The sequence below is a fragment of the Kogia breviceps genome, chromosome 8 (assembly GCF_026419965.1).
Source record: "Kogia breviceps isolate mKogBre1 chromosome 8, mKogBre1 haplotype 1, whole genome shotgun sequence".
NCBI classification, from domain to species: Eukaryota; Metazoa; Chordata; class Mammalia; order Artiodactyla; family Physeteridae; genus Kogia; species Kogia breviceps.
In genome coordinates this window covers 84,967,652-84,979,834 of record NC_081317.1, presented here as the reverse complement: position 1 = coordinate 84,979,834, position 12,183 = coordinate 84,967,652, and positions in this window count along the sequence as shown.

Here is a 12,183-nt window from a genome sequence, read left to right as displayed (position 1 = left end):
TTACAAATCTCATGTAGGGCAGTTGGCAAATATCCTGTTTCATTGACTGAAAAATGGAGTTCTGGAGAGATTAATGAACCTTCCAAAGGTCAAAATTTTAAACACTAAATCCTGTGGGCAATTTTTCCCTAAGCACAAATGCCCTATCTCCACACGTTAAGCCAGCCAAATTAAAATTTCTGCTTTTGTCCTGGATTCTAAATTGGTAAGGGCTGCACCAGCTGATTTTAGACTAATTATTCAGATATTAAAAATGGCATCTGGCGTTATTTCAGTTCAAATGCAGTTGACAGCGATTATTTGCCTTCTTCTGCCTTAAAGGCTTCTCTACACCTCGTGTTCAGTTACTTCTTTCTTGAGGACATCCATCAAATGGAATCTCTCGTTTCCTAAATTCCCTGAGTGGGAGCAATTTTTTGGTCAACAAATACTTTAGGGGTAGTAAAGTATTTAAACACTTTAAATGCAGATGTGGAAGATTACCAACATGTTATTGAACACGTCACTCGAGTAAAGATTGTACTGCTCTGGTACAGGAAGTTTGCAAACTTCTGTACATTGTTCTGTGAAGAATCCAGTGATGACTTTAATTTAAAATCTTGTAACACTTTACTTATATTAAAAATTATCTATCTTTAGTTGAATATTTTCTTTTGGAAAGATCGTATATTTTAAAATACTCTTTAGAGTCTATGAGCATATATTACATTTAAAAAGATATGGTTTCTGAAATATCACAGCAATTGCTGCTCTTCTTAAACAGTATAATAAATGCTTAGTTGCATTATGTTTAAAAACAACATTCTTTCTACTATTCTCCCACTGCCTCTTTATAACATGGGTAACATATTTTATAACAAATAAAATATTTTAACAAAATCACAGACGTTAGTGCCATTTGGGGCTCATTTACATAAATACCATCTATCCATTTTGCTTAAATTTAATGTTTGACATGAAATTTATACTAGAATATATGGTTAAAATATCAATGTTTTTGTTTTTAATTGACTTATCTAGTTTCCTTCCAAGTCCAATGCAGGGGGTAGGTTCAGGCAGGAAGGAAAAAAAAAAAAGAAAACTAATCATAAACATCAAATACTAAACTGTCAGTTACTACACAGTTTTATAATGATAATACCAGAGTAGAGTATATATTTTTACAAATGTTTCTTTCTCTCTTAGCCTTTCTTTTTTTAAAGGTAAGCCCACCATGTTGTTTCGTAGGAAGAATCAGAGAAACAAAATTGTGCTATTAAGAGCTGAGAAGCAAGAAATGTTTTTTAGAAAACACTTAAATGAATAAGGTTTCTTATCAAGTTATGGTTTTGCCAGGTAAATGACTCCTTTGACCAATCCTCAGGTGTAAGCCTGAAACAAGCAAACAGTATTGTTCAAGTTTCTGGCTTAGGAGAAATGTACATATAATCTCATGTCTACTCTCATTCCATGTTGAGCACATGTACAAATGGTCTTCACTTAATTAGTGTCGGGGAGAAACCAAGGAAGGAAGGGTTGGTAGCTAGCACAGAAGAGCAATTAGATAATAACGTGATAGGGGAGGATCGGAATCGATTCAGGAAATTCTACTTTGTTACTTCACAGTGAGAGAGGCCAATGGGGGTAGGATGGCAGGTCTGCCAGAAACAGAAGAATCAAAGTCTAATAAGCTGGTCAAGTTGAAGGAAAACCTGGCGGTCAATAAATTCAGTGATCTCCCATTCTAACACAGAGATAGTTCAAGTCTGAGAAGTGACGTGGCTTGCTGAGGATTAGACGACTGGTGAGGGAGAAAGCCAGGCTTTGTACCAAGAGATTCTGCTTTCCGTTAAGAATTCTTTCTACTATTCTCCCAACTGCCTCTTTTCAAGGTGGATCCAGATGGTAATGGAATCTACTTGGGGGTCTAGCTTCTTTTGCTTTATTATGGGACATTTGGAAAGGATGGGGGAGACTTTGATGACCAACAGGAACTAAAACTTTGGCTTAAGCAGAAATAAGCATGAAGATATTAAATACTCTATAACCAGATCAAGTTGATGTGGCTGAGGAGGGCGGGGGAGTCAGGGGTTGGACACTCATACAGAAACAAAGCAGAGGGCTGAATATCAGGAAGTGATGGTTGTTTGTCAGGAAAGTCTAAAAGAAGGTCTTAGAACAATAGCTTTGCATGTCAGGTGCAGATACATAAGGGCTGAAGGTTGTCGGGGGAGAAGGTGAGTTTCATTAACAAGGTTCACTGATCTCTGTCATGTGGGCATGTGGGGACTTCCCAAACACATTTACCTGGGAAGTTTTCCACTTCCTCTGGGTCTTAAAAGTACCCTGTGCTCTGAACAGGGCTTTCCACTCTGGTCCAATATTTTTGTCTCACTATCAGAAGGCAACAATTGATATATTCAAACCATCAGAGAGAAAATTAGCAGTTTTTTTTTTTTAACAGAACTGTCTGGATGTGTGAGTTCTTCTTCTTTCTCCTATCCTCAAGTAGACTTTTTCTACATATAACTTTTATTATGTTCCCAGTTTCTTAAGCCAGCATTTCTTTTTAAAACTTTTGGCCAATTAATAATGAGTTTCTTTAAAAAGCTGTACTAGTAAAAAAGTATAGGGTTGACCCAACAATAGAAGACACATAGGACAATGAAATAGAAAACAATTCTCCAAGTCAGAATCAAGTAACTTGTAACAAAGCAGATACTACAGGGCAGTGGAAACAAGTATCTTTAAAATAAATGTTGTTGGATTAAATTTTCATATGAAAATATTATCTTGACCACTATTCCATGCCATATACAAAAATCAATTCCACATGGATTGCAATCTAAACAAAAGTTTATAAAAAGTAAGATAAAATTTTAAAATTTACTCGAAACAAAAAAGTAAAACAGTAACATCTTAAGAAGAAACATAGAAAAACATCTTTCTGACTCTTGAGTAAACAGAGATTTCTAAAACAGGGAGCTAATTGTAAAGAAAAATAACAGATTAGATAATTTGAAAATTAAGAGGTTTAATTCATTCAAGAATTACCCGGAAAGGATGAAAAGGTAACCCACAGAGTGAGACAAAATATCTGCAACACATATCTGACAAAGGGCTTATGTCCTGAATATATAGGGCACTGTAAATCAATAGGAAAATGATTAACAAACCAGTAGGAAAAAACATGGGCAAAATACTTGGACAAGCACAAAAAAGTGTATCCAAGTGGCTAATAAATATATGAAAAGATACTTAACATTATTCTGAGAAATGCAAATTTAACCATGATGTGTTACTACTACACAAAAACAAAAAAGTCCGAAAATAGGAAGTGTTGTAAGGACACGGCATAGTCAGAACTCTTTTCCTATTGATGGGAGTACAAATTTGTGCAAGCAGTTTAAAATGCTATTGATAGATTTACTGTAGCTGAACATAAGCATATCCTATAATCTAGCAATTCTATTCCTAAGCATATAACCCATAGAAATGCATGCATATGTTCATGAAAAAGAAATGCTAAACGTTCATAGTAGTACTATTCAGAAACTACAAGTAAGCTGAAAAATAGTGGAATGGTGAAATAAATTGCAGTATTTTCTCACAATGTAATTCTATGCAAAGAGAACAATGTAACTATACACAAAAATATGGATAAATAAACTTATATTAAATAAATGCTAAAGAAAATGTATAGCAAAGAGTTTATATTGTTTGATCATATGTATGTGTGTATGTGTATATATATTTACAACACAGGTAAACTCATATACTGGTAGAAGACAGGAAAGTGGGTTTTATTTTTGGAACAGTGACTAGAAGTAGGCAAAGTGGAATTCTGGGATGTTGGCAGGGTTGTTTCATGATCTGAATTTTGGTTTTCTTGAAAGTGTTCAATTTGTGAAAATTCATCAGCCTAAATGACTATAATTTGTGTATATGTGCATGTTATACTTGAATAAATATTTTTTCAAATGTAAAAAACAAATGAGTTTCTGCCATGTAGCTGATTCCATTTAATCAATGAGGTCATCAGAAACATTGAATCTAACATCATGATTAAAATTGTCACCATTCTAAACCACTGATAGTTTCTAAAAATGTCAGATGAGCAGCAACCAGGATAACAATCACTAATGGCAACGAAACTCCCTGAGTGTCCCCCACACTTTAACCCTCAAGGTTGAAGTTCAATTACATCAATTAAAGCTCACAAACTGAATGAGAGGCATGGGGCTTAACTTTTTCACAGATACAGTACCCAGTTCAAATCAGCCAATGCAGCTTTCCAACCCTAGGTGTTTTCTCAGCTTCTTGAAGAGAGAATCCTGCTTGAGGGGTGTGCTTAAATTTTTGGTGCTAGTGCCTCGGATTCACTGTGTTCTCCCTGAACTGTAGCTCTTTACCAATTGTGTATTTCCACCTTAAGAGAAAAGAAGATGAGGTACACAGTGTTTTTGGTGACAATGGAAAAGGCTTTTAACATAATCTTGCCTGCTGTGTAGTGCCAGTTTAATACAACTCCATTATCTCTTACCACAGTTATTAAATACAGAAACTCTGAAAATCAAAAGTTTTTTTTTTAAAAATTAGCAGCATATTTATTTAGTGGCAAAACCTGACTTGAACTGATGTGACACTATTTGGACTCTATTTACCTCACTGAATGTGAATATCTCTGCTTTTTGTTGTAGAAATCTTAATGTGTTTGATCAGGGGGTGCTGCCCTAGATCCCACTGAGGGTCACTACATATTATATGTGTAGATGCACTGTTAACCTCTATAAAGTCTGAAAAAAAAAAATCTGAATTCCAAAACTCAACCGACCAAATTAATTTTAGATAAGGGATTGGAAACCTGTAAAAGTAAAATTCAGGTATTTCCTAAGCCTATAGAAAGTGATTTTGAAACTACCTCTGTTTAAATAAGCAATTCTTATTGTGTGGCCCATACATTCAAACTGCTTTTCCCATAGCAGATCCTGTTTGGGTTTTTATTTCATATTAATTTAATTTAATTTAATTTAATTTAATTTTACTTTTCAGTTTGGGAACTCATGAAACACCAGCAGATTGAGAACACTGGAGACACTGGCCACACAGCTTTTCTGATGCTGTTAGTACTGTGTTTTGTGGCTGATTAATTACCTGGCTACTTTTTGTGATGAGAGACATAGTAATCCAAAGAACATTCCATACTTGCCTTCTTTGTTCAGACAGCCAGCAAAGGACCTAACTGTGAAAAAAAAAATGCTGTTTATTTGATCCATACTCATTGCACACCCCAACACCCTGTTTCTCATTCAATACCACTGCAAACACAAAACTATGCATGGATCTTACACACTCTTAAAAATAACCACTTAAAAAAGAGAAACAAAATAGTCTCACATCTTCCAAGGTGTGTTCTAACAATGAAGCCTTTTTTGCTTTCAATGTATTGCTTTACTTTTCAGTTTGGGTTGCAACCAGAACTCTATTTAAAATCAGCATATTAGTTTTTAGTTGACTTTCACAAGGACAGTGGTTTTACTTTGTGAAAATTGGTACCAAATTATGTATGTTAGGTTTCTGGACAAAGAATGTTAAGTAGATATGATCCCTTATTGATTCTGAAATTGAATTCCAAAAGGAAGAGAAAATATGAACACAACCATAACATCAAAAGCCCTGTTGTGGCCAGAAAGAGTTTTTAAAATATTTATTATGTACATGATTTTCTGTTCACGATGCCCATCTTGGGTGTGTAACTTCCAGTTAGAGTGAGAGGGGTTCTGTGACCTGGGACTGCTCAATTTGACTTTTATTTGATAGGACAAGAAGACTTTTGAGCATAAAATTCAAATGCACTGGCTTTTATTGTCCTCACTGAAAACAGAAAAGAAAGCAGAATTTGGACTCAGTGTATTTTCAGTTTATAGACCGAAAACCAACTGAAGTTCATTTACAAGTGGACACTGACAGGGAAACAGCTGGGAGGTGTGCACCCTGCATATATTCCTCTGTGTGCATTTAAAATGCATCTCATTTGAAAGAGGACTCTTCGGAAGTCCACCAGCAATGAATATTTTTGTGTAGAGTCATGAGCTCTCAATAAACAGCTGGTTCTTTCAGTGGAAACCTCAGTGGGGAGGAAAGCAGACACCACGAAGCCACAGGGATGTTACAACTCCCACGAATTAGTGCTACTTCAGAAAAACAACCACCAACCTTTAAACAGTTCAAGCAAAATGTCAAGTGAATCAAGTACCCACCACACACTAAGCCTGAGTTATGAAAATGTTAACAAATAGCTACGTGTATTATTAGTGAAGAAAAGAAAACACATTGCAATTGATGGCAGCTGGGCAAATGATTAAAACACCTACATAAACCAGACCTAAAAAACAATTTGGCAATACGGGAGAGAATTGCATCCCTATTCCTTTTAGAGTCACAACATTTTTAGGAGTGTTTCTATTAATCCTTTAGCCGTAATTGTGTTCTTTTAATCCAATGTGAGGAGCTGGTATGACTCACATGAAAAGTAAGCTAGCTAGTGGGACTGGTAAACACATTGTCTGCCTAAAGGTAATTGTGAAATGCTCTGTCTGGATTTGAAATAGATGCGCATCCTGAACGCTCATCTCTCTATTCATCTTTCACGTAATTTCCTTGTTGCATATTTAAGCTAAGTGTTTTTTCCTACTTTTCTTAGAGGTATATTAACTTCAAAGGCCTACAGAACTCAGACTATATCCATGCTGGCATGGTACACTTTACTCATTCTTAACTAGATTTTAGTATTATAATTAAAGTAGGAAATACACATACAAAATAGCAGAACAGGTAAACAGATAATTAATTATTTAATTATCCCTCCTATTCCACATCGTCCCACAGGGAGCTACTATTTAAAGGTTCTTAAGTATATTTTCTGGAATTTTCTATGCAGATTATTGTGCCCTGTTACCCTCTTCAACAGATTTCTTTTTTTCTCTTAATAATATACCTTAGAGTTCTATGTCAGTATATAGGGAGATGCCTCATTTACAAAAATGGCTGCAAGGCAATCCCTTATATGAATATACCATGATTTATTGAATCAGTTTCCTGTTAATGGGCATTTTAGAATATTTCTAGACTCATTACTAATAGCAACGGACACATATCTTCCATACACATGTTAGTCATATCAACAGGGTAGATTCCTAGAAATACAATTGCCAGGTCAAATAATACCTGAATTTAAAAATTTGAGAGATATTTCTAAACTGTGCTTCAAAGAGAGTGTACCAAAGTATATTCTCATTAATATGGTTTGAAATTGCTCATTTCCCCACATCTTTGCCAGTGATGTTCACTGCCATTTTTTGTTTTTGCAAAATGAAAGTTAAAATGGTATTTCACAATTGTTTTAAATTTTTATATTAAGTTATAAGAGAAATTGAGCATTTATTCATATGTTCCTAAGCTATTTATGTTTTATTTTTGTCAAACTATTTATTAATGTCCTTTCCCTTTTTTCTATAGGTTTATTTAATTTTTTACCTATTTACTTTTTTAAAAATTAATTAATTAGTTAATTTTTGGCTGCGTTGGGTCTTCGTTGCTGCACGCGGGCTTTCTCTAGTTGTGGTGAACGGGGGCTACTCTTTACTGCGGTGCTCAGGCTTCTCATTGCAGTGGCTTCTCTTGTTGCAGAGCATGGGCTCTAGGTGCGCGGGCTTCAGGAGTTGTGGCACGCGGGCTCAGTAGCTGTGGCTCGCAGGCTCTAGAGCGCAGGCTCAGTAGTTGTGGCGCACAGGCTTAGCTGCTCCACGGCATGCGGGATCTTCCTGGATACAGGGATCAAGTCTGTATCCCCTGCATTGGCAGGTGGATTCTTAACCACTGCGCCACCAGGGAAGTCCTATTTACTTTTAGAACAGTTTTTAAATGATAAAAAATTTCAACCTAAACACAATCATATGTGTTGAAAATCTTTTCTTTTTTTGAAATCAGGATATGTTCGGCCCGAAAAAATGTTTAGGTAGGGAAGTTTATCAATATTCCCCCTGGATCAGTGTTTAATTGCTTTTTATCAAAAGACAGAGAAATGAATGACTAAATTATTTTACATAATTAAAACACAAAACAAAGTTTTAGTTGCCTTTCAAGAATAAATACATTTTAGAGGGTTTTTGTTTTTAAATATCAGATTATAATTATTTTTATCTGTAACATGTAAGCAAACCTTAGTTCTTATTTTTGAAGAGTGTTAATTAATTCCCCGCAGTCTGAAATGGGAAATCTGTTTCCACTGGTTTCCTTCTAGATTGAAAAGTAGCAGTCACCTCAAGAATCTTTGGGGTACCTGGTACAGAAGGGAGACTAAGCAAGACAGAGGGTCTTTTATCTAAGAGCCCCATGGATTCCAGTTTGCCCAGCTATGGGGTTCTGGCAGAATCAATAGGGCCTGCAATGTAGTAGATCACAAGGCAGCCTCTCTCAAAGGTCTTTTTAAGGCTTAAATTGCTTGTTGCATCTTAAGTTGTCTGACAGCTTTCTGTTCACCTCTGACAACTTGACTGAATTGTACACCCCTGGAGGTTCATGGCTTAGTCTCTATCATAGACTGCTTAATTAATACCCCAGCCTGTGCTGGAATTCATCTTTCTAAAAGTATCTAAATAGAAAATACATAATTGTAAAAACAATAATATGAGGAGATTCCACTACCAGAAGAAAACGTAACTTGAGCCAATGAAACGCCAGTGACAGCTGACAAAATCAGTAGTGGAAGACATAGCAAACTTTCATTGTCATTTGGGGAAAATGTATGTGATTCATGACTATAATAACAGACATCCCACTACCACTTACCAAATTTGATGTACATTCCTGTTCCCTAAGTTGTCTTTTCTCCATAAATGTTTGCTGTTTAAAATGAAAACCTCTGCAAACATTAAAGAGTGAACTTGTATTGTCTGATTTCTTTTTCTAAACTCAGACTGCCTTTATAGTCAGTAGCATACTAATTTGCACCCAACACTTTCTCTGCTTATATCACAGGTGCTACTTCAGCTCCAAGGATACTGTGACAGCCTTAAAGGAGGGGCCATGTCATGAACTTTATCTTCCCATTGTGTCTAGTGAACTGCGGGATAAACAGATCTCAGCATCACTGATTAGTTGTACTTGAACTAAATACTTGTTCACATGACTGCCATCTAGAGACCCATCATTTCAACAAAAGCTTTGAAAGGTTTCTCAGAGTGACAGGACAAAAGTACAGTATAAGTTGGGAAAAATTAATCATTCTTATCTTTAGGTCCAAAGATGTTACCAGGGTTTCCTTCCTGGTCCTGGAAATGTAAACCGCAAGCGTTAGCGGAATTCCTAAGCATCATGTGGGATAAACCGCTGTACAACTTATTATCAATAGGCACAACAGGAAGCAGAAATGGCAAGATTCATTTCCCTCTATTTGACTACTTCAAATGAGTTTCTTCTCTGCCTAGAGTAATATATGTAGCTCTCCAGCAGAAATGAGAAAATGTGAATGTCATCTTCATCACAGTTCAAAGGAAATATTAGAACCTGTACTGCTTTCTATGTGTATGCTTGTATGTATCACACACATGCACACATATGTGTGTGCGTGCACCCTGATCCAGGCAAATAACTCCATTTATATTCTCCATGCTTGCAGCTACAGGCTAGTTATTTTGGGAGATTTTTCCTGAAAGCATGTAAATCTCTCTGGCTGAGGCTAAGTTTTGCCTCCACTTTGAAGGCCTTCTTGGAGTTGCTGCCTTAATCTGCAGGCTAGATGGATTTTCTGGATATCTGGACTTTGGTGTACATGAAGATTGAACCCTCTGATAGCCAGACTCCTTGTCTGGGTCACTGAGCCCTTATTACTCCTCCTGTTCCATTCTGTTCCCCAGATCGTGTGCAGATCCTGCTCCAGGGATGTGGGCCAAGAATGTGGTCATCAGCTGTCCCACGAGGAGACTAAGAGCAGGGGCCTCACAACCACTGGCTAGGTCCAAGCCTCTGATCCGCAGGGAGACCCTGGACAAGGCGCTGCACCTCTGTGTCTCAGGTCCCTAATCTACTAAATGGGGTGATCGGAGTGATGATTAAATGAGATCATCCCTTTAATATGTTCAGAAAAACGCCTGGCACAGAGTAAGTCCACCATAACTGTAGATATTGTGCTTTATTTCCGTCCTTCAGATTTGCATCAGGGCAAAAGTGGCAGGGCACGGTTCTGGTGAAGCCCACCAGGGAACATGTCTATCAGCTGGGTGGCCATTGGGTGGTCCATGGGACCAATCTCTGGTTGATAAAGCCTGAGACTGCAGCATCACAACTGCAGATAATCGCAGCAGGATGTAGAGAAACAGGAACATTGTTTGTAGGAATGTAAAATGGTGTAACCACTTTGAAAAACAGTTTGGCAGTTTGTTAAATTATTAAACATAATTATACCATACAACCCAGAAATTCTACTCCTAGAAATGAAAACTTGCACATAAATGTTCATAACAGCGTTATTAGAAATAGCCAAAATGTGGAAACACCCAATCTCCATCAACTGGTGACTGGATAAACAAAATAAGGTATATTCATATTATAGAATACTATTCAGCAAACTACTGGTCAGATAGCTGCAACATAGATGAACCTCAAAGATATTATGTTAAGTAAACGAGACTGGGGACAAAGGTCATATATTGTATAATTCCATTTATATCAAATGTGCAGAAAAGGCAAATCTATATAGACAGAAAGTAGACTAGTGGTTGCCTAGAACTGGGGGATGGGAGTAAAAATAACTATAAATTGGCATGAGGAATATTATTGAGGTGATGAAAATGTTCTAAAATTGGATTTTGATGATAGCTGCAGAACTCGGTAAATTTACTGAAAATCATTGAGGTTTACACTTAAAATGAGTGAATTTTATGGTATGTAAATTACACATCAATAAAGCTGTTTAAAAAAATGTTTCCACAAAGAAAACTGTAGGTCCAGATGGCTTCCCTGTGAATTCTACCAATAATCTGAGAAAGAGACATCACCAATATTATAAAAACTCTTACAAAGAACAGAAACATAGGAACTACTTCTCAAATAATTTTTGTAAGCCAGCAGAACTTTTATACCAAAACTAAAAATGGCATAACAAGAAGGGAAAATTATAGGTCAATTTTCTCCATGAACATGGATACAAACTTCCTAAACCAAAAATCAGCAAATTGACTCCAGCATTATGTAAGATAATAATATATTACAATCTAGATGGGCTTAGGTTGAGTAAAAACTGAAAATCATCCCATGTTTCTGAGAATGCAAAAAAAATAAATAAATAAAATGTAACATTTTTTCATGATAAAGGAAGAAAGACCTCTTAGCAAATTAATAATAAAAGAAAGTTTCCTTAATTCATTAAAGGTTATCTATAAATAACTTACAGCAAACATGCTTAATGGTGAAATATTGAAAGATAAGCACCTGAAATTAGAAATGAGATGAAGATATCTGGTATTAAATTCTATTAATATTGCTCTACAGATTGTAGCTAATGAAATTTAAAAAGAAAAGAAATAAAAGATATAAAGGTATAAAGGAAGGAAGACTGGAAAGCTGTCATTATTTACAAATGATCATGTATGCAGAAAAATCCAAGAATGTCTAGTTAAAGAGTTAGAATTCACTCATGAATTTAGCAAGAACACTGGATAAAAATCAGTTTATAATAAGCATTAATTATATTTCTGTATACTAGTGACTAACCATTAGAAGAGGAATTGTAAAAAAGATATTGTTTATAGTAGCAAAGAGTTCAAGGTACCATGTGTGACAGCAAGAATAAATAGCAGAGGGACTTCCCTGGTGGCGCAGTGGTTAAGAATCCACCTGCCAATGTAGGGGCCACGGGTTCGAGCCCTGGTCCGGGAAGGTCCCACATGCCGCGGAGCAGCTAAGCCCGTGCGCCACAACTACTGAGCCTGAGCTCTAGAGCCCGCGAGCCACAACTACTGAAGCCTGCGTGCCCAGAGCCTGTGCTCCACAACAAGAGAAGCCACCTCAATGAGAAGCCCGCGCACCGCAACGAAGAGTAGCCCCCACTCGCCGCAACTAGAGAAAGCCTGCGTGCAGCAACGAAGACCCAACGCAACTGAAAATAAATAAAAATAAAATAAAACTATAAAACTTCAAATAAAT